The sequence below is a fragment of the Pelobates fuscus genome, chromosome 8 (assembly GCF_036172605.1).
Source record: "Pelobates fuscus isolate aPelFus1 chromosome 8, aPelFus1.pri, whole genome shotgun sequence".
Lineage (NCBI taxonomy): Eukaryota > Metazoa > Chordata > Amphibia > Anura > Pelobatidae > Pelobates > Pelobates fuscus.
This window is the reverse complement of record NC_086324.1, coordinates 33,364,289-33,392,164: the sequence shown is the minus strand read 5'-3', so window position 1 is coordinate 33,392,164 and position 27,876 is coordinate 33,364,289.

Below are 27,876 nucleotides of genomic sequence, written 5' to 3'. Positions count from 1 at the left end.
AGAAAAATAATCATGCTTTCACGAGATAATGGTGGAAGGTTAAGACTTTAAGACTCCGTGATGTGTTGCTAATTCTCACCGTATCCCAGTATCTGCTATTATTATTTATTGGAATCTGAAACAACAATGTAGTGTAGAATTAATTTTTCTTTTAATATAGAATATCTATCTATTTATTTATCTGTCTGTCTATCTATCCATTTTATATATATATATATATATATATATATATATATGTATATATATATATATATATAAAAATTTATTAGAGAAATTGATTTTTATAAATTACTTTTTATTTCAGATTTCATTAATAAAACAAAAAAAGTACATTTGACGTAAAAGTATAAAGTTAAAAATGTTTTAAAGAAAACAGCATTTTTTTGCACATGATACTCAGATCTATATAAATATATAATCAATTCTATGCCCTTGCTTTTTAACCAGGTAACAAGCAACCAAAACATAGGCACATATATTCTTATATTTCAGTTGTATTTTCTGGAGACCTTTTGCAAGATTTTGTGTGACAAGATTTCTTTGTAGTCACTCATTAAAAACTTTGTAAAATAAAATCTCTTTTAGCAGGAAGTTGCCAGCAGGAACACGTATGCACGGTAAATATTTGCTGTTTTTTTTTACCAATGATGGTTTAGCACATACTAGAAGTAAAATGAGTGAAAATTTAATGGGGGACGATAGGCTGTGCAATCAGCAGCCAAACCTTTCTTTCCTGCTAACAACATGAGAATATAGTTACATAGTTACAGAGCTGAAAAGAGACTTGCGTCCATCAAGTTCAGCCTTCCTCACATTTGTTTTTGCTGTTGATCCAAAATAAGGAAAAAAAACCCAGTCTGAAGCGCTTCCAATTTTGCAACAAACTAGGAAAATAATCCTTCTTGACCCTAGAGTGGCAGTCAGATATCTATACGATATCACCCCACTACTTAAAGATTATATCCCTGTATATTAAGTTTTTGCAAATATTCAATATTCCAATTGCTGTTTAAACAATTGACCTCAGTATAACCTGTAGGGACCCATAATTGGTCTCTTCTTAAACAAAAATGAGATGATCCTCTGTGTTTTGCAATAACTGAAGATGGTTCAATGTTATGGTTCTTCTGCCAAACTAAACAAGTAGACAATATCTACAATGTTTCCTCACTCTGTGTTTAGAGGGGTGGAGGGAATATTTTAAGGCTACGGCATCTGCAATTACCTCATATCCCTTCAATTACTCTGTTTTAGTATGACATAGGGGAAACTATATATGGTGGTTAGTATTACTCTGATCAGCAAATTAAACAATGAAACTCCACCTTCTTCTATCCACAAGTTGGGAAATTAAAATGAATGAGGAACCTTATTTTTTTTTTTATTGATTAGTAAAACTTGTTCTCTTTTTCTGTAATTCAGATTGGTAAAAAAAAATAAAAAATAAATAAAAATGGTAAAAAGTTATCCTGAACCATAAATTGAATTATAATTATCTACCTCACAATTTTCTTAGAACCAACAATTTCTGGAAAAATTCACTTAAAGGAATACTATAGTGCCAGGAAAACAAACTCGTTTTCCTGGCACTATAGGGTTATTAGGTCCCCCCCCCACTCCCTCAAAGACTCCATCCCGCTGGGCTGAAGGGGTTAAAACCCCTTCAGCCACTTACCTTAATCCAGCACCGGGCTCCCCCTGCCAACGTCAGTGGAGCCGAATGCGCATGCGCGGCCAGAGGCGTGTGCGTATTCTAACCGCCCATAGGAAATCATTACTCAATGCTTTCCTATGGACGTTCAGCATGAGTTCAATGCGATTTTTACACTGAGAATTGCGGAAGTGGCCTGTAGTGGTTGTCTGGGAGACAGCCACTAGAGGCTGGATTAACCCTCAATGTAAACATAGCAGTTTCTCTGAAACTGCTATGTTTTCAGCTACAGGGTTAAAACTAGGGGGACCTGGCACCCAGACCACTTCATTGCGCTGAAGTGGTCTGGGTGGCTATAGGGGTCCATTAATTTAGTGCATTATCAGTGATTACCATAAGCCGGACCATCGCTTCTGTGAAATGTAAAACAGAGAATAAAGTAATAATAAATTCCTTATACCCTTTTTTTCAGGTGATGCTCTGTATTCATTTTTAAAATAGGTTTTAAATATTCAGCACATATTGCAAATTAGGGTGAGAAATACACACAATGTTTAATTTCCCTTTCCTCTATGTTATCTCTATGTTGACTGCCAGGTGCAAATACAAGTGTATAACAATGATTGACAAGGATCTAAGATGAAGTCAGCCAACTGCAGGATAAAGAGGTATTGATTCCTACATTTACGTTTATTGTTTACACTTCACAAATACATATTTGTTAAATATGGGGGATAAGTAAACATAATAAAACGATGAAAGTAAACATAATAAAACGATGAAAGTAAACATAGTAAAACAATGAAAGTAAACATAAAAAAACCATGAAAGTCAACATAATAAAACAATGAAAGTCAACATAATAAAACAATGAAAGTAAACATAATAAATCCATGAAAGTAAACATAATAAAACAATGAAAGTAAACATAATAAAACAATGAAAGTAAATATAATAAAACCATGTATTGTCTGTGTTTTATGTCCATGCTATAAATGTTTACAGGTAGAAAAATGCTTTTAGATTAATATAAACTCGTTTTTTTTAGAAGTCCTTAGAGAATACTAGTTTTGCTTGCTTGTACTGTAAATTTATGCATCATGAAATATTACACATTTTTAGTATTATATTATTAAATTGGTTGCAACAGTGCAGTGAATTACAATGATAATAAGATCATGTGCCTATGACACCATCGTAGGAGGGGAGTTTTGAAATGAAATTCGTACGATGCCGACTGCAGCATTTACTCAAGTGAGTAAAGCAGGAATAGGCAAACGTGTTAAAGGGAGGGACACTGGATACATTATAAGCATTTTTATCTCATTGAATTGGTATCATGTCTGGAAGCACTTTGCACTGTCCCTCCATTCAGTGTTAAACAATTTTTGACCAGTTTAACAAGTTTAACAATGAATGAGGGTGCCTGGCCACGCAAAGCCCGCCCCCTACTGGAGGTGTGGCTAAGGCAGAGATTGCACACTTCCTTCTACTCATACCAATTCATACCAGCTATAGGTGCTGTGATAGGCTGAAAGCAGTAAATGGACACTCCCAGACGGAGCTGCCCATTGCTTGCCAGTCTAATACTTTCTTATTAGCCCAAGCGGAACAGAGGGGATGGGCTGCCAGGGACTCTCATTTAGCTTTAAGACGTTAAAAATGGTTTAATAATGAACGGAAAGATGGTGCCAGAGAAATCCAGATCCTATAACCACTTCAATGAAATGAAGCAATTAAAGTACCTACACTGTCACGCTCACAATGCTAATTTAAAAAATAAAAGGAAAAATATATGTTCAAACAGTCCAAGGATTGTGCTGTTTATAATTCAAAAGCCAAGATGGAAGGAAAATCGTCAAAACAAGAAGAAAACAGTAGAATAGGACTGGATCTCAATTTTAAGAAGACTACTGTTATACAGGTGAAGACTTGGTTGTCCATAATTGGCTAAAGATGAAAACCAAAACTGAAAACTGTCTTACTGTATCTTTACAGACCTTATTACATATAGAGCATTATTATTTATATTTAAGTAACATTTAGCTGTGAATTCAATTTAATATTCACATTTCATTTTCTTCTATGATTAAAACTACATGTCCCTTAAAGGGAAACTCCAGTGCCAGAAAAACGATCCGTTTTTCTGGCACTGGAGGGTCCCTCTCCCTCCCACCCACCAATCCCCGGTTACTGAAGGGGTGAAAACCCCTTCAGTGACTTACCTGGGACAGCGGCGATGTCCCTCGCCGCTGTCTCCGCCTCCGCGACGCTCCTCCTAGTGATTACGTTGGCCGGTGGGCGAGACTGATCTCGCTCACCGGCCGAGGAGACCTAATGCGCATGCGCGGAAATTCCGCGCATGCGCATTACGTCTCCCCATAGGAAAGCATTGAAAAATCATTTCAATGCTTTCCTATGGGGTTTTGAGCGACGCTGGAGGTCCTCACACAGCGTGAGGACGTCCAGCGACGCTCTAGCACAGGAAACCTGTGCTAGAACCCAGGAAGTGACCTCTAGTGGCTGTCTAATAGACAGCCACTAGAGGTGGAGTTAACCCTGCAATGTAAATATTGCAGTTTATGAAAAACTGCAATAATTACACTTGCAGGGTTAAGGGTAGTGGGAGTTGGCACCCAGACCACTCCAATGAGCAGAAGTGGTCTGGGTGCCTACAGTGTCCCTTTAACTCGCCAATAAATCTTCATTAAAACAACAAGCCTGTATTGATTGCACAATCTTAAAAATGTACTGTGTGTGCTTATGACTATCTCAGAATGTGAGCATCATGTGAGTAATATTTACCAATTTGTAGACTGCAACTTCTATCTATATAAGCCTAATGTGCCTGTATTTTCTTTGGAGCACATGTGGGGGAGTTTGTCACCATTGTGACTGTGATCATTATGGAAACAATTTGAAAATCCTTTAAAAATAGGCACAGTGACCTAAAATACCACATATCCAGGATAATACTTATATATAAATACTTAGTTATTTGGATTCTATTTTGCACGTTCTTATGTTTATTATCAAATATGTATCCAGTATAAGCAGAGGTTTCTGAAAGACAAAACAACACCAAAAGCCTAATTAAGCCAAAACAAAGTCCAAGAGACATTCCCTTAAATTGGACAAAAAATTAATAGTCCTAGGGGTAGATCTACTCCAGAGATCTAAAAATAGTTTTATTTGACTTGGGCCATTACAAAGGGATCTGATACCAATTGCAAATCAGATTGATCACACCAGCAGAGGCAGCCCAGAACTGAAATGCCAATCAGGTATACAGCTATCGCAGACGTTTAGGGCACCATAAGCAAAGGTACCATGTTGGCATTATGTATTTAGATTCTGGGACACAATATCAAAATGCTAATAAAGAAATGTAGAAGAGATGCAAATAACTGGCAAATACTGAATAACTTATACTTATATGAGATGTAAGCAAAATAAAAAATTCAGGAAAATGTCCACCATATTTTTCCTTTTTCAGAAAATTTTATTTAATATATATTTCATTCTGGGATGACACAGACACACACACACCATGGCACAGACACACACACACCATGACACAGACAGACACATACACCATGACACAGAAAGACACACCATGACACAGACAGACACATACACCATGACACAGACAGACACACACACATTATTTGTACCTTCGGCAACCAGCCAGGGGGTTGTGCAGGGCAGACAGCTGTCTGTGATGGCGGCCGCAGGGGAAGCTCTGATGGCAGCCGCAGGGGGAGTTGGCTGTGCTGGCTCTGCTCCCCAGCGCGCAGCTTAATGAGACTGGGGCCGGAATATGACGTCATATTCCGGCCCTGGTCTCATTAAGTAGCGTGCAAGGACGGGGGAGCAGAGTCAGCACAGCCAGCTCCCCCTGCAACCGCCATCAGAGCTTCCCCTGCGGCCGCCATCACAGACAGCTGTCTTGCCGACGGCCCACCAGAAACTTTCCCGGTATCCCGGTGGGCCAGTCCGGCCCTGCCGGTTTCCATTAAGAGCAAAACTGACGATGTGATGTAGAAGATAATAGTTATTCACTAAACTAGGTATTGCTGTAAATCCACAAGGGAATTACACACTTTTAACCCAAAAATAGTGTTGGAAAATGTATCCATCTAAGCAATAATGTCCAACTTTTTAATGTGAAATTCCCTGGTACATTCCTGAAGAGAAGAGATCATCGCCCTACACAAACAAGGAACAGGATACAAAAAGATAGCAAAGGCACTGAATGTTCCTAGAGACATCGTTGGAAGCATAGTTCGCAAGCTCAAACTTGAAGGAACAGTGGTTTCTCTACCTTGACAGGGCAGAAAAGGGAACCTATCAATGGCTGCAAACAGATTTCTGAGAAGGTAGGTTGTGAAAAACCCTCGAGTGACAGCAAAAAACCTGCATGAAGACTTGGTGGCAACAGGCACTGAGGTTTCTGTGAGCACAGTACGGAGCATACTAAATGCAGAAGGTTTCCATGCCAGAACGTCAAGACATACACCACTATTGACCCAAAAGCACAAGAAAAGTCGGCTCCCTTATGCTCAAAATCATACAAATAAGCCACAGACATTTTGGGATTCTGTTCTTTGAAACGACGAAACAACACTGGAACTTATTAGCCCAATGGATCAGAGGTATGTCTGGAGGAAGAAGAATTGAGCACACACTGAAAAGAACACTCTGCCTACAGTTAAGCATGTTGGTGGTTAGGTGATACTCTAGGGCTGCTTTGCATACTCTGGCACTGGAAACCTGCAGGCAAGATGGATTAATTAAAGTATCAGGAAAACCTAGGAGAAAACGGCATGCCGTCTGTGAGGAAGCTAAAGCTTGGGCAAGACAATCTTCCAACACCTCCCAACAAGACAATGATCCCAAGCATACCTCAAATTCCACCAAGGCTTGGTTGCAGAAGAAGTCCTGGAAAAATCTACAGTGGCCATCACAGTCACCTGACTTAAACCCATTAGAAAATCTCTGTGGGATTCAAAGAAGGCGGTTGCAGCATGCAAACCCAAGAATATTACTGAACTGGAGGCCATTGAGCAATGGGCTAAGATTCCTCAGGAACGCTGCCAGAACCTGGTGTCTGGCTATGCATCTCATTTGCAGCAGGTCATAACAGCAAAGGGGCAGACTGTTCAGGGACCGAGGGCCAGAGGCAGTCAGGGGCCCAGCAGCACAGCCATGCTCTGGCTGAGGAGATCAGAGATATCTTCACCAAAAAAAACATAGATTTCTTCCATATTCTAGTGATATGTTGCAGGGCCTCTGCAACATGTCACTCTCTAGGTACCCCCCCTTTATCGTTTCTCTTTTCTCATGGAGACTTAGCAGCGATCATTCAGTTCTTGCTGCCAGGTCTCCAGCCTCTGTGCGGTGCTGTGCGTGTGTGGAGGAAGAGGCGGGGCCAGGAAGTGGCATCTGTGTGTCTGAGTATCTGTATGTGTATCAGTGTGCACATTTGTGTGTCTGTGTATCTGCATCTGTGTCAGTGACACACATACAGACACACATATATAAACAATGACACACATGCAGATACACACACAGATACAAACACTGACACACATACAGATTCACTGATGCAGGAATACTCACACTGACACACATACAGATACAGACACATCAATGCAAACGCTGAAACACATGCAGATAAACATACACACAGAAACAGTGTACAGGGAGTGCAGAATTATTAGGCAAATGAGTATTTTGACCACATCATCCTCTTTATGCATGTTGTCTTACTCCAAGCTGTATAGGCTCGAAAGCCTACTACCAATTAAGCATATTAGGTGATGTGCATCTCTGTAATAAGAAGGGGTGTGGTCTAATGACATCAACACCCTATATCAGGTGTGCATAATTATTAGGCAACTTCCTTTCCTTTGGCAAAATGGGTCAAAAGAAGGACTTGACAGGCTCAGAAAAGTCAAAAATAGTGAGATATCTTGCAGAGGGATGCAGCACTCTTAAAATTGCAAAGCTTCTGAAGCGTGATCATCGAACAATCAAGCGTTTCATTCAAAATAGTCAACAGGGTCGCAAGAAGCGTGTGGAAAAACCAAGGCGCAAAATAACTGCCCATGAACTGAGAAAAGTCAAGCGTGCAGCTGCCAAGATGCCACTTGCCACCAGTTTGGCCATATTTCAGAGCTGCAACATCACTGGAGTGCCCAAAAGCACAAGGTGTGCAATACTCAGAGACATGGCCAAGGTAAGAAAGGCTGAAAGACGACCACCACTGAACAAGACACACAAGCTGAAACGTCAAGACTGGGCCAAGAAATATCTCAAGACTGATTTTTCTAAGGTTTTATGGACTGATGAAATGAGAGTGAGTCTTGATGGGCCGGATGGATGGGCCCGTGGATGGATTGGTAAAGGGCAGAGAGCTCCAGTCCGACTCAGACGCCAGCAAGGTGGAAGTGGAGTACTGGTTTGGGCTGGTATCATCAAAGATGAGCTTGTGGGGCCTTTTCGGGTTGAGGATGGAGTCAAGCTCAACTCCCAGTCCTACTGCCAGTTTCTGGAAGACACCTTCTTCAAGCAGTGGTACAGGAAGAAGTCTGCATCCTTCAAGAAAAACATGATTTTCATGCAGGACAATGCTCCATCACACGCGTCCAAGTACTCCACAGCGTGGCTGGCAAGAAAGGGTATAAAAGAAGAAAATCTAATGACATGGCCTCCTTGTTCACCTGATCTGAACCCCATTGAGAACCTGTGGTCCATCATCAAATGTGAGATTTACAAGGAGGGAAAACAGTACACCTCTCTGAACAGTGTCTGGGAGGCTGTGGTTGCTTCTGCACGCAATGTTGATGGTGAACAGATCAAAACACTGACAGAATCCATGGATGGCAGGCTTTTGAGTGTCCTTGCAAAGAAAGGTGGCTATATTGGTCACTGATTTGTTTTCTGATTTGTTCTGCATGTGTGTCCGTTTGTATATCAGTGTGTGTGTGGTAGTTTATGTGTATATGTGCATACATCTCAGCATTCAAAAGTCAACATTACACACAGATACACCCCTGCATTCAAATGACAGTTCTACATACAAACACACCTCTGTATTAACACACTAACATTATGTATGAACACACAACTGCATTCAAAAAACAACTCTACATACAAATGCATGCCTGCATTTAACGTCAACAGTACTTACAAACACACCCCTACATTCACACACAGATACTCCATACAAAGAAATGCTTACATCCAAAACACAAATTTGTTCCATGCTAACTAGAACCCTGCAAAGATGGACAAATGGTAGACCTCCAGTTGGCAACGCAATGTGGGAGTTGTACAACAGATGGGGATCTACCTTTTGGCAACCCTTGTGATGGGGGGGAGGGTAGGGGGAATTATTGCACCAGGGCCCCCTCAATGTTAGTACTGCCACTACTGTGAAACTCTGTTGTACACTCAGACACACAAATATTAGGGAGCTCCTGGAAAAGAAGGACATAAGATAAAAAGGAAGGACAGAGGGATTAAGGCCCAAAATAGGGACACTTGGGAGGTACGATACAGAGAGGGGAGAAATGAAACCATGTTTCTATTTCTCATCCTCGTCTGCAATGCTTGCCTCGACTTTGCCTTGTCTATGCCGAATTATGATATTTGCTAAATATTTGATATAAATTTAATAAAATACTAAGCATTTGAAGAAAAAATGTTATAGGTGATTTTCAATGTTTTATTTAACTGCCTAAGAACTAGAGAAGTGACACTTCCCCTTTAAAATAACACACACCAGATTAACTTTACTACACTCCAGCACCCAAAAACTGATCATGACCAGAAGTGAGCCAACTGGCTGCGTTCCTTCAACTGCAGACAAAGAAAAATGATGGCCAAAGCCGTTTAGGTCTAAAATGATATTACATTTTGAATATGAATTGTCAAGTGACACCTCTAGAAATGAGCTGGGTGTATTTAAAATGTGATGGGTCTAATTTAAAAGGATTTTTAAATAAATTATTACATTAATTTAATTATCATAAATATTAACCCAAATACACCTACGTTAACATTTCTAAAGGCACAACATCTATTTTCTATATACTGTATCAAATGTTTTTCCAGATGCATGTGCAATGTGTAGGATTGCTGATGATTAATACCGACATATTCTATAACATTTTTTTATTCATACGGCGTTAAACAGAAAATACAATGTTTCATGGATAATGCACAAATCGTTTTATACATTTCCCTTGTCTAAATGCTGTATATGAATAAAAACCAAATAAATATTGTCTGTGTCACATGGTTTCTGAGCTCTCACCAAGATCTTTCAATCTATTTCACATCATCGTACACTATTACTTTACGCCTGTCGTTTTTGCATTTTGCTCACTATGAGATTGCAACAGTTTTCCCTGAATGTGATTTGCCTTTGTTGCTGCCAGAATTAACGGAGACATCTTTTCTATTTCCTTTCTTTTCCAGCTGAATTTATTCGAACCACACAGGTGTTAACAAGTGTGAGCAAGTATACAGAGGCATGTGGTCTCAATGTTCAAAACTGTCACAAATGAGAGGGATCATACAGAATAGGATTATGTAGCTGACACATTGTATAACAGTTTGGCACTCATACTATAGTGAAAAAGTCCAGCCAACTTGTGAAAAGTCCCAGACTTCTAGTGACAGATGGTCCTAAGTATAGGTAGCCAAAAGCCTATGTATGCTTGAGTGTGGTTGCTGAGGGCTGAATTCACAGCTTGCTTCATCAAAATGGCTGTCTTTCCTGACAGTATACATGTTTATAATTAAGAGGATGTGCCATCTTAAAAATCTCAATAATAAACATTGTCTTGTTACCAATATAGTAATACGGACAACCAATGAAGGGACTTTACCTTCGAAATAATGTAATTAAGCATGGCTTTTAATTTGAGAAAAAAGTCAATGTTACACAACAAGATTGTATGTTATCATTACCATTAAATTAATTGAAATAGAAGTTAATCATATTTAACTATGTTATTAAAATGACAGTACTTAACATAGAAAATGGTCTGCCCCTTAGACACGAGCTAATATTTATCAAAAGTAAAACAGAAGAATGTATATACAGTTTAGGAGTTTTGAGGTTGTATACAATTTATCAACATCTTTAAAAGAATCTTTTATTCAGACAATTGTATCATTTTTTTTGGATGTGGCATTATGCCCCCATTCACACACAACATTTGGCATTTTTAGCACCTGCATTCCCAAAAAATACCAGCAGGTGCATTACAAATACTCATACCCATGTATATTTGATAATTTCTATTCCTATTTTACAGGTGCACACCAAACACACATTAAACACAACCTGCACACACAAACATGCATTACACACAGTCAACACACATTATGAGAGGGGGGAAGGATGCAGAATGTAAGACACACATATAATGGCGATCAATCTAAGTTAAAAACACAGTTCTTTCGTCTGATGAACCCCGGAGGAGGCGGGCGAAGAAAGCCATGGAGATAAGTCACGAGGAGGAGGTGATCGTCATGATATGTGTGTTAGTGTGATTTCTGCTTGGCACACCCACCTCTACCTGAAGTAATTAGATTTTATCCTATGTGTTAAAGTTATATTTTATACTGTGCCATTGGGGTGTTTCTGGTTTTATCTCCTATATAGTGGATGCTTAAGGAAGACTCTCCTGCCATTTGGATATCAAGCTGTGGGACATATTCCGTTTCCACAGAAGCCTCTCTCACCCAGAGTCCGGGTTGATAGGACTTTGAGAAATATTTTCTTCGGATTTATTATTGAATATTGTTAAGTATTATTTTAAGTGAAACACTAGTTTTTGTTTTTTTATTGTGTATTGTATGCCACTAGTTTGGAGTGAATGCTGCTGGATTATTTATGCATACTAGTTTGATACACGTTTGTATTTCTTTTTTTCCGCTGTACACTTTTTGGTTATTTTAGCTTAAAAGAGCACTCCAAGCTCCATAACCATTACACGAACAGCTGCCTGGGCTAGTCGGACACTGATCACCTATTCCTGTGGAGCCTGGAAACTTCTGCAACAAGCTTCTGTCAGCTCCCCTGAGCTAAACCCTGCCATGTTTTATGGTGTCTAAATAAGTGATATAATCATCAGTTGTTTCATGTGTACAGAATAAAGTGAGTGAGGTGTAATCAGACTGTGCAACATGGAATACAACATCATCAAACAATACAACATGGCCCACTGCATCGTCAAACAGTCCAACATAGCCCACTGCATTGTCAAACAGTCCAACATGGCACACTACATCCTCAAACAGTCCAACATGACCCACTACATCATCAAACAGTGCAATATGGCCCACTGCATCATCAAACAGTCCAACATAGCCCACTGCATTGTCAAACAGTCCAACATGGCCTACTACATCCTCAAACAGTCCAACATGACCCACTACATCATCAAACAGTGCAATATGGCCCACTGCATCATCAAACAGTCCAACATGGCCCACTGCATCGTCAAACAGTCCAACATCGCCCACTGCATCGTCAAACAGTCCAACATGGCCCACTGCACCATCAAACAGTCCAACATGGCCCACTACATCATCAAACAGTGCAATATGGCCCACTGCATCATCAAACAGTGCAATATGGCCCACTGCATCATCAAACAGTCCAACATGGCCAACTGCATCATCAAACAATGCAACATGGCCCACTACATTGTCAAACAGTACAACATCGCCCACTGCATCGTCAAATAATGCAACATGACCCACTGTATTACCAAATGGTCCAACATGGTGCAATGCATCATGAAATACATCATCAAATGGTGAAACCTGGCATTCTGCATCATCAAACACTTCAACATGGTCCACTGCATCAGAAGGTGCAACATGTCTGGCAGCATAAAATGGCTTGCAAGGTAAATGTCCCAGTATAAATCATAATGGGATGTTAAAGAAATCCATGCCATGAGCTCTGGGTGACACCATGATGTCTTAACAGAGGCAATAAGACCATTTACATTTTTTGTAACACTGTTACACAGAGGCTGACCACCCAGTCACAGAGTAATAATAGGTGTTTTCAAAGCTGGAAAAACTTTGCCTATCGCTCATTTTATGCCACCTGCATCTGCTGTTTTTGTAGATCATTATCACATTCAGGTTATTTGTGCGGAATGACAAGAGAAAGATGTCTATTTACAAGGTTCAAACATCTTTGTTTGTAATATGTCAACATTTTCTGCAGAGTATTCTTTAATCACAATATCAATTTATACTAAAGGTCTCCAAAGTATGGACACGGTGTAACTGAAATGAGCATTCTATAGTTGTGGCTAATGCCTTATTCAGAGATAGCCTTTACCAACTCAAAATACAACTCGACTGTGTTTCTCGCCCGTTGTGACGCCCCCATATTTTGTAGTCATGTTGCAGCTGCTTTAGGTTTAATTAATCTTTGTGGTTAGTCGATTCTCAAGAAGAGACAGAATGTACTGTTTCAACCTGCCAAGTAGCTGAGTCTGTAAATATGTATTTACAATATGTGTTATAGTTTCAGATGTAAATATTATTTCTTTTGAAAAATATATTTTTTTTTAACAATGATCGCAATTTTTGGATGTTTTTTCTTTTTTTTTTAGAAGCTTGATGTGTGATCCATAAAAGTTCATGTTGTTTCCAGCGATAGTCGTTACACTATCTATACCATTCATTGTTAGGTTTTAGAATGTTTGATCAGTGGTCATTTTTTATTTTTAAAGCAATTCACCTAAATTTTAGACTGATTAGGTAAGTGGTCGAATTCCTAAACTCCATGCAAAAATTTTGTGAATCACGAAACAAAAGACTTCCAATGTTTGTTTTAATTGTAAATTTTGCCCATAGGGCAAAAAAAGAGAGATTCATGGAAAATAGAGGGGAACAAAATGGAAGAGCAGTAAAACGATCAATGTATATTTTGCAGTACCCTGAAAGGCCCATTTTTACACCCTTTTGGTTAGAGCCGGACTGCTCTATGGACAAAATTAATTAATCTCAAATAATTTTCTATTTTTGGAGAAAAAGAAATTGGAAAAAAATATTTGGCTGACTTGTGCACAAGTCTAATATAAATAAATAATATATACTGAGCCCTACTGAGGCGGCCAGTGCATTGATCTATAGCCAAGTGGTAGGTGTTGTTTTTGTTAATGGCCTCTCCAGGCCAGAGCTTAATATCATTTTAATCATGAAGATAATAAGTTAAACATATGCAAAACAAATTGCAAAAAGGTCGAAATGTGGAGATCCAAACAGTTTCTGTAGTTGCATGTAGTTGTACATGCCTTTGTGAGATTCTGGGGACATGCATCTTGCATTCTTGCGCATGTTCAGCTATATGCCAGTGATGTGGTCAGCCAGTAATTGTGCGATTTGAAGGACATTTCGCAGTTCCCATTCACTTGGGTACTGAATAAAAGAAGGATCTTCTCTCGTCTTGTTATTTATTTAGAAGGGACATTTTCACGTGCTACAGCATTCTTAAGCAGTTTGACAAAAAACTGGGCACCATCCTCTCATCTTCTGACATCTTTAAAACATGTATGTGGATATGCTGGTTTTGGCTGCATTGATGCTCTGTGGTTTTACCCCAGCTCTTATTATAAGTAAGTGGCTATAATTTTTTTTTAATTATTATTATTATTATTATTATTATTATTACTAAGGTTTTGGGAACCCTCTGTACCTTTAGCTATTAATATCTGGGGAAGGGCATGGGGTTTTGTGGAACCCCTACCCCTGTTAAAATATCAACACTCCACTGCCTAGTGGATAGAGGCCAAAAAGAGGTTCTCAAAGCCCCGAAACACTTTTATATTTTACTCCAAATGACTGCATGTGGAAAGGAGGAATGGGTGGAGGTCATTCACAGTCTCTTTTAACATATTCAGGGAAGTTATGATTGACTTCACAACTCACATTCAAGATGATTCACTGTTTGTCGCTGTAATTTATGCCTTTTTTTTTTTTCCAGTGGCGTTGAAACTATGCACTTATGCTGGGAAAAATAATAAGTTGTTGGGGTGTTGGTGCTTGGAATGTTACTTGGTGTTTGGATTCTGGGGCAATACATGTATCATTTAGATGTTGATAAGCAGCGGTATTCACTAAACTCTGAATTTTAGTTAATTAATTTCAAAATAGCACTAATAAGGCTAATATAGCAGATTTGGAAAAAGAATCTGCAACTCAGCTATATTCACAGCTTGGACATTTTAGCCTCAGCTTTGCCATTTGGATTTAATTTACTAAAAGTTTTGCAAATAACCCTGAGATTCTACAATTGTCATAAAAATTCTTCTTAGATTTCAACCAGACAGAATGTAAACAAACTGAATATGCAAATGCTAGAACTGTTTTGATGGCTCCTATCACAGAGATTGCAGTAGTCCAACTTTAGATTCAAACATATTTTATTATTCTGGTTACATGTTAATATATAAAAACCCTTAGCACTATCAACTTTCCGAGTCTGCTTGTTCAGTAACGTTCTACTGCAGGTTGTTCTTTTTAAATATTTCATTATATTTTCTCATTAACACAAAATTAACTGCTACATCGTAAACACCTAACAAACTAAATGTAATACATATCTTACATGCAAAAATCTCAGAATTCTGATCTCATAGGCTTTATTACTGGCATTTAATCCTTCAAGATATACATAATGGAATAGCTCAGAGAATCATGTTTGTATCATATGTAAACGTGGCTACATATTGTATGAATTGTCTGTGTCCTTGTCTTATGATTTGTCTGTACTCATGTTTTGATTCTATATGTGTATTACCTTCATTGGCTGTACATGCCGCATGGTCCCGTCCTCCCGGTTCCAATTATTGTTTTTATGATTTATGTGTTTTTTTTATTTCTGCATTTACTTGATATTGTTTTTATTTTCTACTTTACCATTGATCAGGTACGAAGGGATAATATTGCAACTGAAATTCAACTGGTTTGTTGTCAACCATCATAGCATCATGTCTTGCACCGTACGCTGTATATTATACTACATATACAGACGCATTCTTACTGGTGGTTCCAGTCTACTGCTCATGATATAATCAATAGTTAACACCAATAACTACTTACAGTGTCTCTACTTCATTATTTGTGTACCTCCCAATATTTCAGATGGACAAAGAGAGACACTTTAATATAAGGGGTGCGAGAGGGGTTTGAGAAAATTTAGTAAACTTACTAATACAATTTTAAACAACTAAAATGCAATTTAGAACAAGAACCATGTACACATTTATTGTAGTTTCAAGACACATTATTGGGGGTATTATTGCTGTGGATCTCTGATATACAATCAGACACACAAGCTGCTAGAAAAGAGAGTCATTAGGGTAGAAAAGAGGGAAAGATGGATTTGGGCCCAAAATAAGGTCTGTCCCTCCTAAATAGGGACACTTGGGAGGTATTGATTCGTGATTAGACATCATATTCAAGTTACTGTTTACTAAACAACTTCGTGAGACTGTCTGCTCAATAGAGTCGTCTCCAATAATTTGGCTGTAAATTTATAGCATGGTAAATAAACGTTTATTACATAAAATTATATTGTAAAGGGATATATTTCAATATAAATACCCAAAACTAACAGATATAGGATTCACTAAAGTTAATTTCAAATTTCAGGTCAAAGTAGACAAACTGGAGAAAATCTCTAAATCAGCTATACTTTCAGTTAGCTACTTTAGCCTTAAATTTGAAATTTACATTTATATTCACTTCAAATTCTCACCTTAGTAAATAATCCTATGCTTATTTTTTGCTTCTCAGCTTTTTGACATACATTTATGAATTTCTGTTTTTGAATTTTCCCAGAAATAAACAATATCTCTTCTGTTACTGACATATTGTCCTGTTGTGTGCTGTAAAATATCTTAAAATATCTCATTATGTGTGGGATAAAATATCTTATACCAGACTCCTCTCCACTCTGCATTGCATTGTGAGAAAGCAATGGGGAGAACTATTTCTGTGCTCAATCCTTATCTCCTGAAGTGACCGTGATCATAAAAGAGACACTTTAAACAACGCAACCACTTCAGCTCAGTGTTGCGGCTATAGGTGCCATTCCACATTTTATTTTTCCAACAGTATTATTCAGTAATGTAAAAATTCTAAGTGAATTTAAATTTTATGGCAAAAATGGCCAAAATAGAAAACAAAATTAACTAGGAGAATATTTCTAATTTGGCTATATCGTCGTAAATTCTTATATTGACTTTGAATTCCCAGGAAATCTCAATTTACTAAATAACCCTAACACTGTTTGAGAGCGGTTTTACAAAAACGTGGATTCTTCTTGACACCCAGAGACTGTCATCTACAAAGCTGACTTGCTAATGTGGAATTTAAAATTTCTACATTATCAACGGGCAGCAGTGATTGGCTGAGACTTGAAGTACTCAGAACCCTGATATGATTGCTGTCTAGTTTTAAAAGAAAAATTATATTGGGTGTTTAAATCCCAAATTATCAAGTCAGGTAAGATGGGGTTGTCTACGTGGTGGCTTTTGGGTGCATCAAAGAGTTCAGTTTCTGTCAAACCACTCCTACAATATTTTACAAAAATCTAAGGTGTTACCCTATTAGCAACATAAATACTCTATGATGCTGCCACTTTAAGGGACTATACTAGGAACCCTCCATCGCTCCAAATACTCTGCCGTGAAATAGGGAGGAGATATCTAAACGATGAATCCATTCTTGCTGCTGCCAAATTATTTGCCTTGATGAATGGAGTTTTTTTTTTGGTCATTTTGTGACAGCTGAGATCCATAGACTAAGACATTATCAACACTATCAGTTAATTAGTTTCCTCAGAGCAACATATGTTCTTCAGCACATTAAGTTGACACTAACTGTATAATGTATTGAGGAGGACGTTGGTTGGGGTGAACGGCAAACTCTGCCATATTGATTGCTTCATTACAAAAATCCAACAAACGCTAATTTTATTAAAATGTACATCTATAAGGCATAGAAAATGTTATACTGTTTTTATTATAGTTATATTCTATAGGTTACAGTCTTTATTTATTACATCAACCACGTTCCAAAATTTTGCTTGTATGCGCGTATTAGGAATTAATTTCTAAATGATTTAGAAACCATATAACGCAATCTTCGTAAATAATGAGAAAATTATCACCGTCTGTCTAGATAACGTATTTCATTTAAAATTCACAGAATTGTGGCAATATTGTTCTTTTCTCTATGATGCAAGAAACGACCTCTAATTTGGCAAAATGATTCTGGTTTCGTGACAAAATAACGCACTTTTCTAGGGTCATTCCTGCAAACTTGGCACACTTCAATATTTGCTAATCCTTCTGGGTTGTTCAGGTGACACTTTTATTACATTACTCACAGTACAATATGTGTATTTTCTATGATTACATTTATGTGCTTTGACAGTCTGTAATTATAACAGATGGCTTATTACAATAGGGCACTTTAGAAATCAAATTCCTCCCAGAATTATCCTTCATTGTGTCCCATCTACAATACAGAGCTTGCAAGTTCTGTCTGAAAATCACACCTACTCTTTTAATTATCAGAATGCTTGTATTTGTCTCATATATCGTTGTATTGTTATCATGCGTGCTAGATTTGAAGGTTTAAGAACTATATTAAAGCATCAAATTTGCATTAGTTAAAAAACTTTTAGGAAAATTATTGGCAAGGTCATACTTGGAGAAAATCCAAAACTTAATCAGAACTTAGGCATCATAAACTGCCAAAAAAAAAAAAATGATTGGTCCTCAATTCGTTCAACATCAAAGATGTTTAAATATAATTTCCTATTTTGTTGACAGAAATCGTCCTTCCGTCTTGTATCCATTTGAACTTAAGTTTTGAGAACTAAATAAAAGTTAAAAGAAGATACAAGTTATGTGATGGAATATAATGCTGGATCAGTGGTTTTGCTGTGTCTCCTGTAACAGAGAGAAATGATATCAATGTATCATAGAGAAGTATCGTAGAGTATCATATAAAGACTTTATTAGTCTAGCAGCATATCTTTATAATTCCTAATTATATTTTCTGTTAGAGAGAGGAAAACAGCAAAATCGTCATCATGTAGAAAATAGAAACAAAGGAAAATATGGTTAGCAAAAGACATAACGAATACGTATTAAACAAACATCCCAGAAATCGCAACTACATATGTTCTTTAAACTACAACTTCTGAAATTAAAGAAGTCATTCGAACTGTAAGATCACTGATAGTGGCCGTACAAGTTATTGAACTGTGTTCACTTTCCTTGGACAAATACTTTCTGAGCGAGACTGTAAAATTGTGGAGATATTGCTTTACCTTGTCTGCCAACTGTCTTAATTCATGTGGGACTGCTTCCGATGATCTTGCTGCTTTAGGACACCCGAGAAATTGGCCCACAGCTAAGGTGCCTTCACAATAATGCGCATTAGCAGGCACATTATTATTATTATTATTACATTACTATTACTGGTATTTATATAGCCGCCAGCATATTCCGTAGCGCTTTACAATATTATCAAAGGGGGAGATTTAACAATAAATGAGAAGATTACAATAAATTGCAGGAACAATAGGTTAAAGAGGGCCCCGCTCACAGGAGCTTACAGTTTATAGGAGGTGGGGTGTAAAATACAACAGGACAGGAGGTAGCAATCAAACAAGGTCGAGTGAAGCAGAGCTGGAGGAGAGAGTAGAGTGCTGCCCTTTAGGAGAGAGCAAGAGACAGGTATGTGAGGTAGAGGTTAGTCTGGGAGGCCATAAGCTTTCCTAAAGACATGGGTTTTGAGAATAACCTTAACATATGTTATTCTCTGACTGGCATTATGAATCTTAACTAACCTGCAAATACACAGCAGCCTGACTGTGACTGTCACTCTGAGTATCAACTCAGTTATACAGGCCCAGTTGGCTGTGCTTTGGCTTTTTTGGCAATGCTTTGTTTGTGTCTCTGTCCAGACATTCATTTGGAATGTTGGGTAGTGTGGCTTACTTACTATAAGATATATGCCATATTAAGAGGCGTATGAAAACATAATATTTTATTAAATACAAATGGAAAGTAGAAACAAAATGATTTAGTTCCACAATTATTAGAGTTCTATCCATGGACAGGTCCAGACACCTGAACGTGGGAAGAGCACTACCAGATTTTGTGTTGAAGCTGTGGCCAGAAAAAAATATTCTATATAAAATAAAAATTACTGAAATCAACCTCAGTCACTCCACGTTTATCCTTCACACCGTGAGTCCATGCATGTGGTTTGTGGATCCTGGTTTGTAGGTTCTCCCCCCGGTGGTATGTACCTTCATCTTGTGTCTGTGCAGGAGACTGGCTGTGATAAACACATTGTGGTGACATCCATACCCATTGTCCCTAATACATAACAGTACGATTGGCAGCAAGGGCAAGACAATCTAGGGTTTCTTTTTAGTGGCATTTCTTTATAAACCCCTGAACCCCTGCATACCGCCAGATCATTGCTCGACTGTTCCGTTCTTCCTACAATTTGTAACTTCTGTTCCCCAGTATACCTGGCTTTCCTAACTTGGCTTGTCTAATCCTTTGTGAACCACTGCTGCCTGAATTGTGACCTGAGGACTACATTTACTGTGATTCTAGATTTCCTTTCTTCACTTTTTTTTTTTTTCCTGTGTCTCTCACCACTCCCCATAGGGTATTACAGACCTCCACCTGGTTATCCCTGGCGCTCTCTATTCATTCCACGACCCCTGATGTCATTTTTACGCCATCATTCCATCTTTCTCTCCCACCTGCCGCTCTTTCATCCACTGTGCATTCTTTCTCTTCTTCCCTTTCTCTTCTCCTTTCCCTTTATTCCATCTCCCGTTCCCGATATCCAATTTTTCAGAAATCTATTTTCCCCCTTCCCCTTTTCCCGTATTAACACTACTTGCCGCACTCCCTTTTATTACTCCTCCCCTAAAGTCTAACCAGTTTTCCTGGTATTTGTTCCATTAGTATTTGTATAATACATCATCTCTTCTGTTGGTTTTATCGAAGTCGGAGGAGTGACCAGTCTGTATTACAATGCCTGACACTGCTCCTCCTTTCTGGAAACTGGTAAATTTACTAGAATCATAATCTTTTAAAAATATATCTAAGAATGATCATAAATGCATCTGTGTGTATAAGCATCCCCCATCTCTCAATCAACCTCTGGATTTACCTCCTGGATAGCCCAGTCCCTAGAAAACTTCAAGCAAAAGTTACATTCTTTAGTTTAAATTTGGAGTTGTGTGTTGGGGTACGGCACTTAAGTTTGTAGCAGTTAAATACCAAAATGTGGGGGGCGGGGCCTGACAGCCAAGATGGCCAGACGTGCTTACTGAGGGCTCTTGCACCAGCAGGCACAAAAACGATTACCCTTACTAACCAAACGCTGCTAACTACACGAGAAGCCCAGAAAATGAAGCAGGACCACACGGGGAATAGAAAGGTACCCGTCCTGCATCGAAATATGAAACCAGCACCTGCACCAGCCTTGCGGCCTACTTTGGAGCGGGGCCTGAGGCCTGGAGGAAGCGGCCGACCTCCCGGCATGAGACCAGCTCAGACAAGGCAATCGAACACTGCCCTGCTGCCCCCCCTCTGGACCGGCGGGGGTTATCCCGGTCCACGCGGGGGTCGATTACCCCAACAAAGCAGCCTGAACAAGCGAATAAACCTGCAACCGAGCGGGAATGCAGGGGCCCTAGTAAGATGGCGGCGCGGACGTGCCGGGCGCCAAATCGCACCCTCACCACACCACCTAAGCACACCCTGGAGTTCTTCCACAGGCTCTGTGCCACACCCAGGGTCAGCATTACCACCTGATACTGAAGGAAATGGTGGCATGGATTCGCCCGGCTACCCGACGCCTCCTAAGCAGATACCCACCACGAGCCTCCAAACAGAGAAAAAGCTGGAGACCGGCACGGCGGGAAATGGCAGCATGCCCCCCAGACTCCGGAACTCACCCTCACACACATCAGAGCGAGACCCCCAAGCCTGCCCGACCCGCTCACAAATCAGCGGCGTCGGAATCATCCGACCAACGAAGCACACCTCACACTCCCGGCCGAATGGCTCACCGCAATGCATCACAAGATTTTACCAGCGACAGACAAATGAAACGGGGTAAAAGTGAGAGACACCAGCTTGGACTATTAATGGCCTTCAGCAGACGCCGAACGCTGGATAGTGAGGTATTACCCCTGCAGCATGACAGAAGCCAGAGGGTTGCCTTATGTTGCCTGAACACAGAAAACCCACGGCAGCGTGACAGCACGCCTCCCCACAGACTGGGCATCGGATGAAAGGGAGGTAAGACCCGGTCTGCCTGATGGCCAGCTCCGGTGATGATATCTACGCAGACGACCCGGCAGAACCCACTTAACCTGAAGGACGAATGTAACAAGCCAACACCCATGGACATGGTTCTACTCATAACATACTCTGTCCCTGCATCGGACTAAGCTTCTAACATCTGAGTCTCCAATGCTATTGCGGGACACCAGCTTATTACCCTGTCATGACTGACATGGGCCCCAGAGGCTGCCAGGCGGCTTAACGGTCTTATTGATGGTTATAATCTGTTAAATATTGTCTTCACATGTTTCACCTTTATCACTCTTAAATGTATTACTTTGCCTGTACTACCCTTTAGTAACTAATAGCATAAAGTACCAACTCTGTTCTCTTAACTTTAAATGCAGCATCAATAATGAGTTTTACATAAGCTTTTATATTTTAAATACGTTTTAAATTGCTCATAACTTAATGGTGCACAGTTTATATACTTACTCAGCTTTATCGACATCTGACTAGCTAGGCCTTCAGGACGGCAGTTGTATCCCAGTACTGCCCCTGTTTAAGTGTCTAACTTAGTCCAACATATTATTTCTTTAGTATGCCTTTTACTACCTGATTTTCTTGCCCAATATGCTGGACATAATCGCCTTGACCTGTTACAGTGAGACATTCCAACGAAAATATTAAGCAGTAGCTCACCTTGCACTCACTGTGCATGCTCAAGATAGCCTCACAAGTAGTTTATTGTGTTTATACAGTGTTTCTTAAGTGCATTACCACCACTGTTTAACGTTGTTTTATTAATACAAATAATGAGGTACTGCTAATAGTTGCCAATCTACCAAGCTATGCCTTCATATGTGGTACCTTGAATTTTTTATTGTATGTACTGGTATTTTTATTACCTTAATATTCATAGCTTAATTATTTTTCTGTACTTCGTAGCCAGATTCGGCTCTGTATTACATGTGTTCATGCAATCTTTACCATAGCATAGGCGACCCTGCAATATCGTGCATCCAGTAACTTTAATTTACTTTATTTTATTTTATTCACTTATATTCTGATAAATCAACTGTTTAGTTCAGCATGTTATATAAAAAAAAAAAAAACTGTGCAAACTATCATGCCACTGTTTAACTTGTATGACAACTGAAACACGCTGTTGTGGCGCTGATTGAAATACTGTAACCACCTGCACAACCAAAATAAAGAATTAAAAAAAAAAAATATCAAAATGTGTATGCAGAGCAAACATACCAGCTCTAATTAAGAATACTATAGAGCTTTAAACTTTGTGATTTAAATCGTAAGCTCTCCAAAATAAATTAATATTCTAAAAGTTATTAAATATAGTGGCTCCGCTTGTGTTTCTACATAGGGAAGAAACTCTCACAATCTAGATTTGACGTCGAATTGTTCAAACATTTCAAACGTTTTGTCAAATTAACACAGAATTCCTACTACTATAACAAAGTGAAATGATGAATTTTAACAAAACAAAATGGACAGTTGAGAAGAAATATATAAAAATATATTATATAGATATAATATATGTATATTTGAGCGAGCTGAGAAAACCAGCACGCGCCAAGATGCCTCCTAGCTACCCTTAGCCCTGGCAAAGCCTCTTTGGAGTTGCAGTTCTACATCAGCGAGGGATCTAACTTTCGGCCACTACTGTTCTACAGCGTAAAGGTTTTTAAAATCATTATATTTATTCTATTCAATGCTGCCCAGTCCCAGCCCTCCCCTACAGATACTATTTCATAGTTTTGTTTTTTTCAATGCACGGGGACTTGTAACCCTTGTTTTATGCTCGACAATGAATCAGAGGGGGCTGCTTTTGAGAGCTTACATTCTAGAGGGATTGCTGCTTGAGGCGGTAAAACACGGTAAAAGATAATGCATCGGTAGTAGGGATTTGTAGCTAGTGATTGGGATGCAGTGCTTTGGCCCCTGGAGTTCAGCCTGTATTAGTCCCTGAGAGTTTGCCTCTGATTAGCATGCAGATCACTGCGCTGTGTACATCTCCCTCTCACCGCTCCAATCTGTCACCGCTCAGCCAGAGGAGGCTGCTGCCTCAGACGCTGCTCCTCAAATGAGACCGGATAATTAGTTGCCCCGTACGGATGCCGCTCTCTTCTCACCCCTGATTGCTATCACCTTTTTGCTCCTGGCAGTTTTGACACCTCATAATCAGCCTGCTGCTTTTCTTTCTTGCCCTGATTCTTTCTTTCGTTTTTTTTCTCCCCCACTCTCTTTTATTTCATCCACTCCCTTTTATTTGCTTGTTTTAAAATCTATATCAATTCATTGCATTTTTTAAATATAATCCTGCGTTTTCCTCCCCCCCCCCCCCATTCTAACCTGCCAGATGTAGAAGGTATACCCTGGGCATCACACTTCCTCTAAACTTCGTTAACCACAATAACGATTTGATCGAACACCTGATACTCAGTAAATTAACCCTTTCTGTTCCAGAACTCACAAAGGTCAACTATCAAGATACACAGACAGACAGACAGACAGACAGACACACACACACGTGCAATGATAATTATAGACAATGCATACACCTGACTTGATGTTGGTTTAAGAGTAGCTTGTTCTAATTATATACATATGTAAAAAAAAAAAAAAAAAATAACAATAAAATGCTGCTTTAGGGATTTAATGTGTTTATTATAGACATCTGTCTGTAGACTATATTTTACTCTATGCATTCATTCGATACGCATGTCTACCAAATACACAGCAACACGGTCACCCTTTTAACCCCTTCATAAGAGATGACATCATGATGGTGTTAGGAAAGTCCACTGTAAAAATGTATATATTTTTTTCAGGACTCTGCCCTTTCAATGTACACAGAGATCTGTTGGGCTTGAAGGATTCAATCATTACCCCCTCCACTCCCTCAAAAAAAAAAACACAAATCTGTTGAAATATAAATAATGAAGAGAAAAAATGATATGTAGCAAATATAAAAAAACTAACAAAAAAAACACTCAAACAGAGTTATTCAGAGCAAATTACATTCTGTATTGCAAAATTCAGGTTGAAATATTCAAGCTAGGGAGATGGAATTTTTGTACAGATGAGTTATTTTTGTCTACACTTTGCCACTCGGATTTTAATTTGCTAAAATTTACAGTTTAGTGAAAAACTCTGAAAGGTTCTGTTAAATGTATAGCAGCTCGATCAAAATGTTGATGGGAAAAAAAAAGCAAGAAAATAATTTTCTGCAGACGATTACTAAATTCAGTTTATACCAATGTCACTAAATAGAAACTTGCAAATGTGAATGTATGAAAATAAAATGTATTATAGAACGTTTATTATGGAACAATTCTAAGAAGTCATATACATCGCATAATGTCTCACTTAAAGACTTTGAAAGTACAAACGATGGGTGCCTTTTAGAACCAGTATCGAGATCTTACATAATAACAGTTATTAAAATACATTGCAATATTACCAAATATACTAATGATAACAAGATCTATAATCTAGGAAGCCATAACAAAAATGGAAGAGTCTTGGAATCTGTCAGAGCACTGTTTTCCTCTCTAATATAACAAGCAGTGACAGGATAATTATCTACAAGCAGCTGTCCGTGATTCCAGAGAGGAAAAGGGGAGCTACAGGCTGTGCATGGCATTACATTCAGACACTGACAAAATAATAAGCAGCTAAAGGTGTGGGATTGGTGTCACTTTCAGTATTTCCTCTTTCTCCTTTGAAGATCCAGAGCTAAAAAAAAAACAGAAGAGGAGAACATCCAATGATGCAAAAACCTTACCAGGTGTACGATGGGTTGCAGAACCAACTTCATTAACACTTTTTTGATACTTGAAGGCTTGCAGAGCATCGCCGTGCGGTGCAGTACTGTCTCACTTTCAGATGTTTTAAAAAAAAATAATTTTTTTTTTTTTAATAAATACATTAACTAAAGGAGAGGAGAATAATAGAATCTGCAGGCCCCCAATGTGAGGACAGTAAAGGAATTTTTTTTTTTTCGTTTTAATCAAAAGTACCCATTGCCACAGAGCTTCCTAGGTAGGTATAATGACATATTCCAGATTCACCAGATTTAGTTCGGCACTTATAGCATCTATATACCGTTTGACAACATGTAAAATGCGCTACTCGGCTGTTTGTAGGGTTTTTGTGCTTTAGGAGGAAAATCATTAAGTGTGGAATCTTCGAAAAGTTAGCTTTTTAAGATTTATCAACAACAGTTATTGCTAACCTTTAGAGCTTGAGCTGTCCCGACCTGAACTACCCATGTCATAGCTCTATTCTGAGGAAAATATTCACAACATACAACTAGCCATTGTTCTTCTGTAGTAGATGCACATGTATTTTTTTCTATACGTACCCTGCGTGCCAAATAGGAAATAAAAATGAGCCGCATCTATCTCCCAACAGGGCCATGGAAGGGACTATCGGGTCCCGAGCGCGCAGCCTGAGCACCCCAGCGACCGGCAAAGAGACCCCACGCCTAGGTTGAAGAACCTTACCATTTTCTTCTCTAATAGAACAAGCAGTGACAGGATAATTATCTTCAAGCAGCTGTCCGTGATTCCAGAGAGGAAAAGGGGAGCTACAGGCTGTGCATGGCATATCAGTTAAACTGTAAGCAGGTTTTTTATCTCCCACCCCCATGACTCCTCTCCTGCAACTGTCAAAAATTACCTACAAATCCCTCAATTAATACTTTTCTAGCAACCTACTTCGTACCCCTACTTTTACCCTCTGTGTCACTATACTCCACTCCCTCTAGAATGTAAGCTCATTGAGCAGGGCCCTCAACCCCTCTGTTCCTGTACGTGCAATTGTCTGGTTAAAATTACGTCTGTTAGTCCACCCAATGTACAGCGCTATGGAATGTGATGGCGCTATATAAATAATAAAATAATAATCTAATTCCTACAGGAGAACGATTGGTTTCAAGTACACAGCCTGTAGGATACGGAGAGGAGTTTTTCCCTTGATTAGTGTTTGGATACACTTAAGATCCCTAACACTTCAACCTTTACAGGACTAACACTGACCAGCAGATTGGTGAGACCTTTCCATTTTTTAATAGGACATTGAGCAATATTTTTTTGGTGTGTACACACTAGGACTGTATATAATTATTTTTGCCTCCTACCATTTTTTTGCATTTTTTGTTCTATTAGATTTTTTCCTTTTTTCTTTCTTTGACCGGAAGTTTATACCATTGGTCTCCTGGTTAGGAAGTAATTTGATTCTGATTCTTCAGTGGGCTATCAGCGACATAGTGCAATTAAGCACCAAAACTATTAACATTGTCGAAATGATTTTATTTGGGGGTTGGTTTAGCCATATTTGGTGTGTCTAGGACAATTACAGTGGTCAAGGTTGCTGTGATATATATAACTGTTTGTATTGACCACGTTTGTATAATAAAGTTCTTCTTGTGCTTTCTAATATAGTGATTCAATAAAATCTCAGAATAAGTACCTATGTGGTAATCTGTATTTATATTTACCAGTTTAGAGTGCAGTATCGTATGTTTGTATATATGTATCTTAGGGGTATTCGGAGTGGGCTACCTGGAGACCAGCACCTATTTTGAATAGCAGAGTGCCTACATATATTTGTGATTTTTGTCAAAAGTACCCATTGCCACAGAGCTTCCTAGGTAGGTATAATGACATATTCCAGATTCACCAGATTTAGCTCGGCACTTATAGCATCTATATACCGTTTGACAACATGTAAAATGCGCTACTCGGCTGTTTGTAGGGTTTTTGTGCTTCAGGAGGAAAATCATTAAGTGTGGAAGCTTCGAAAAGTTAGCTTTTT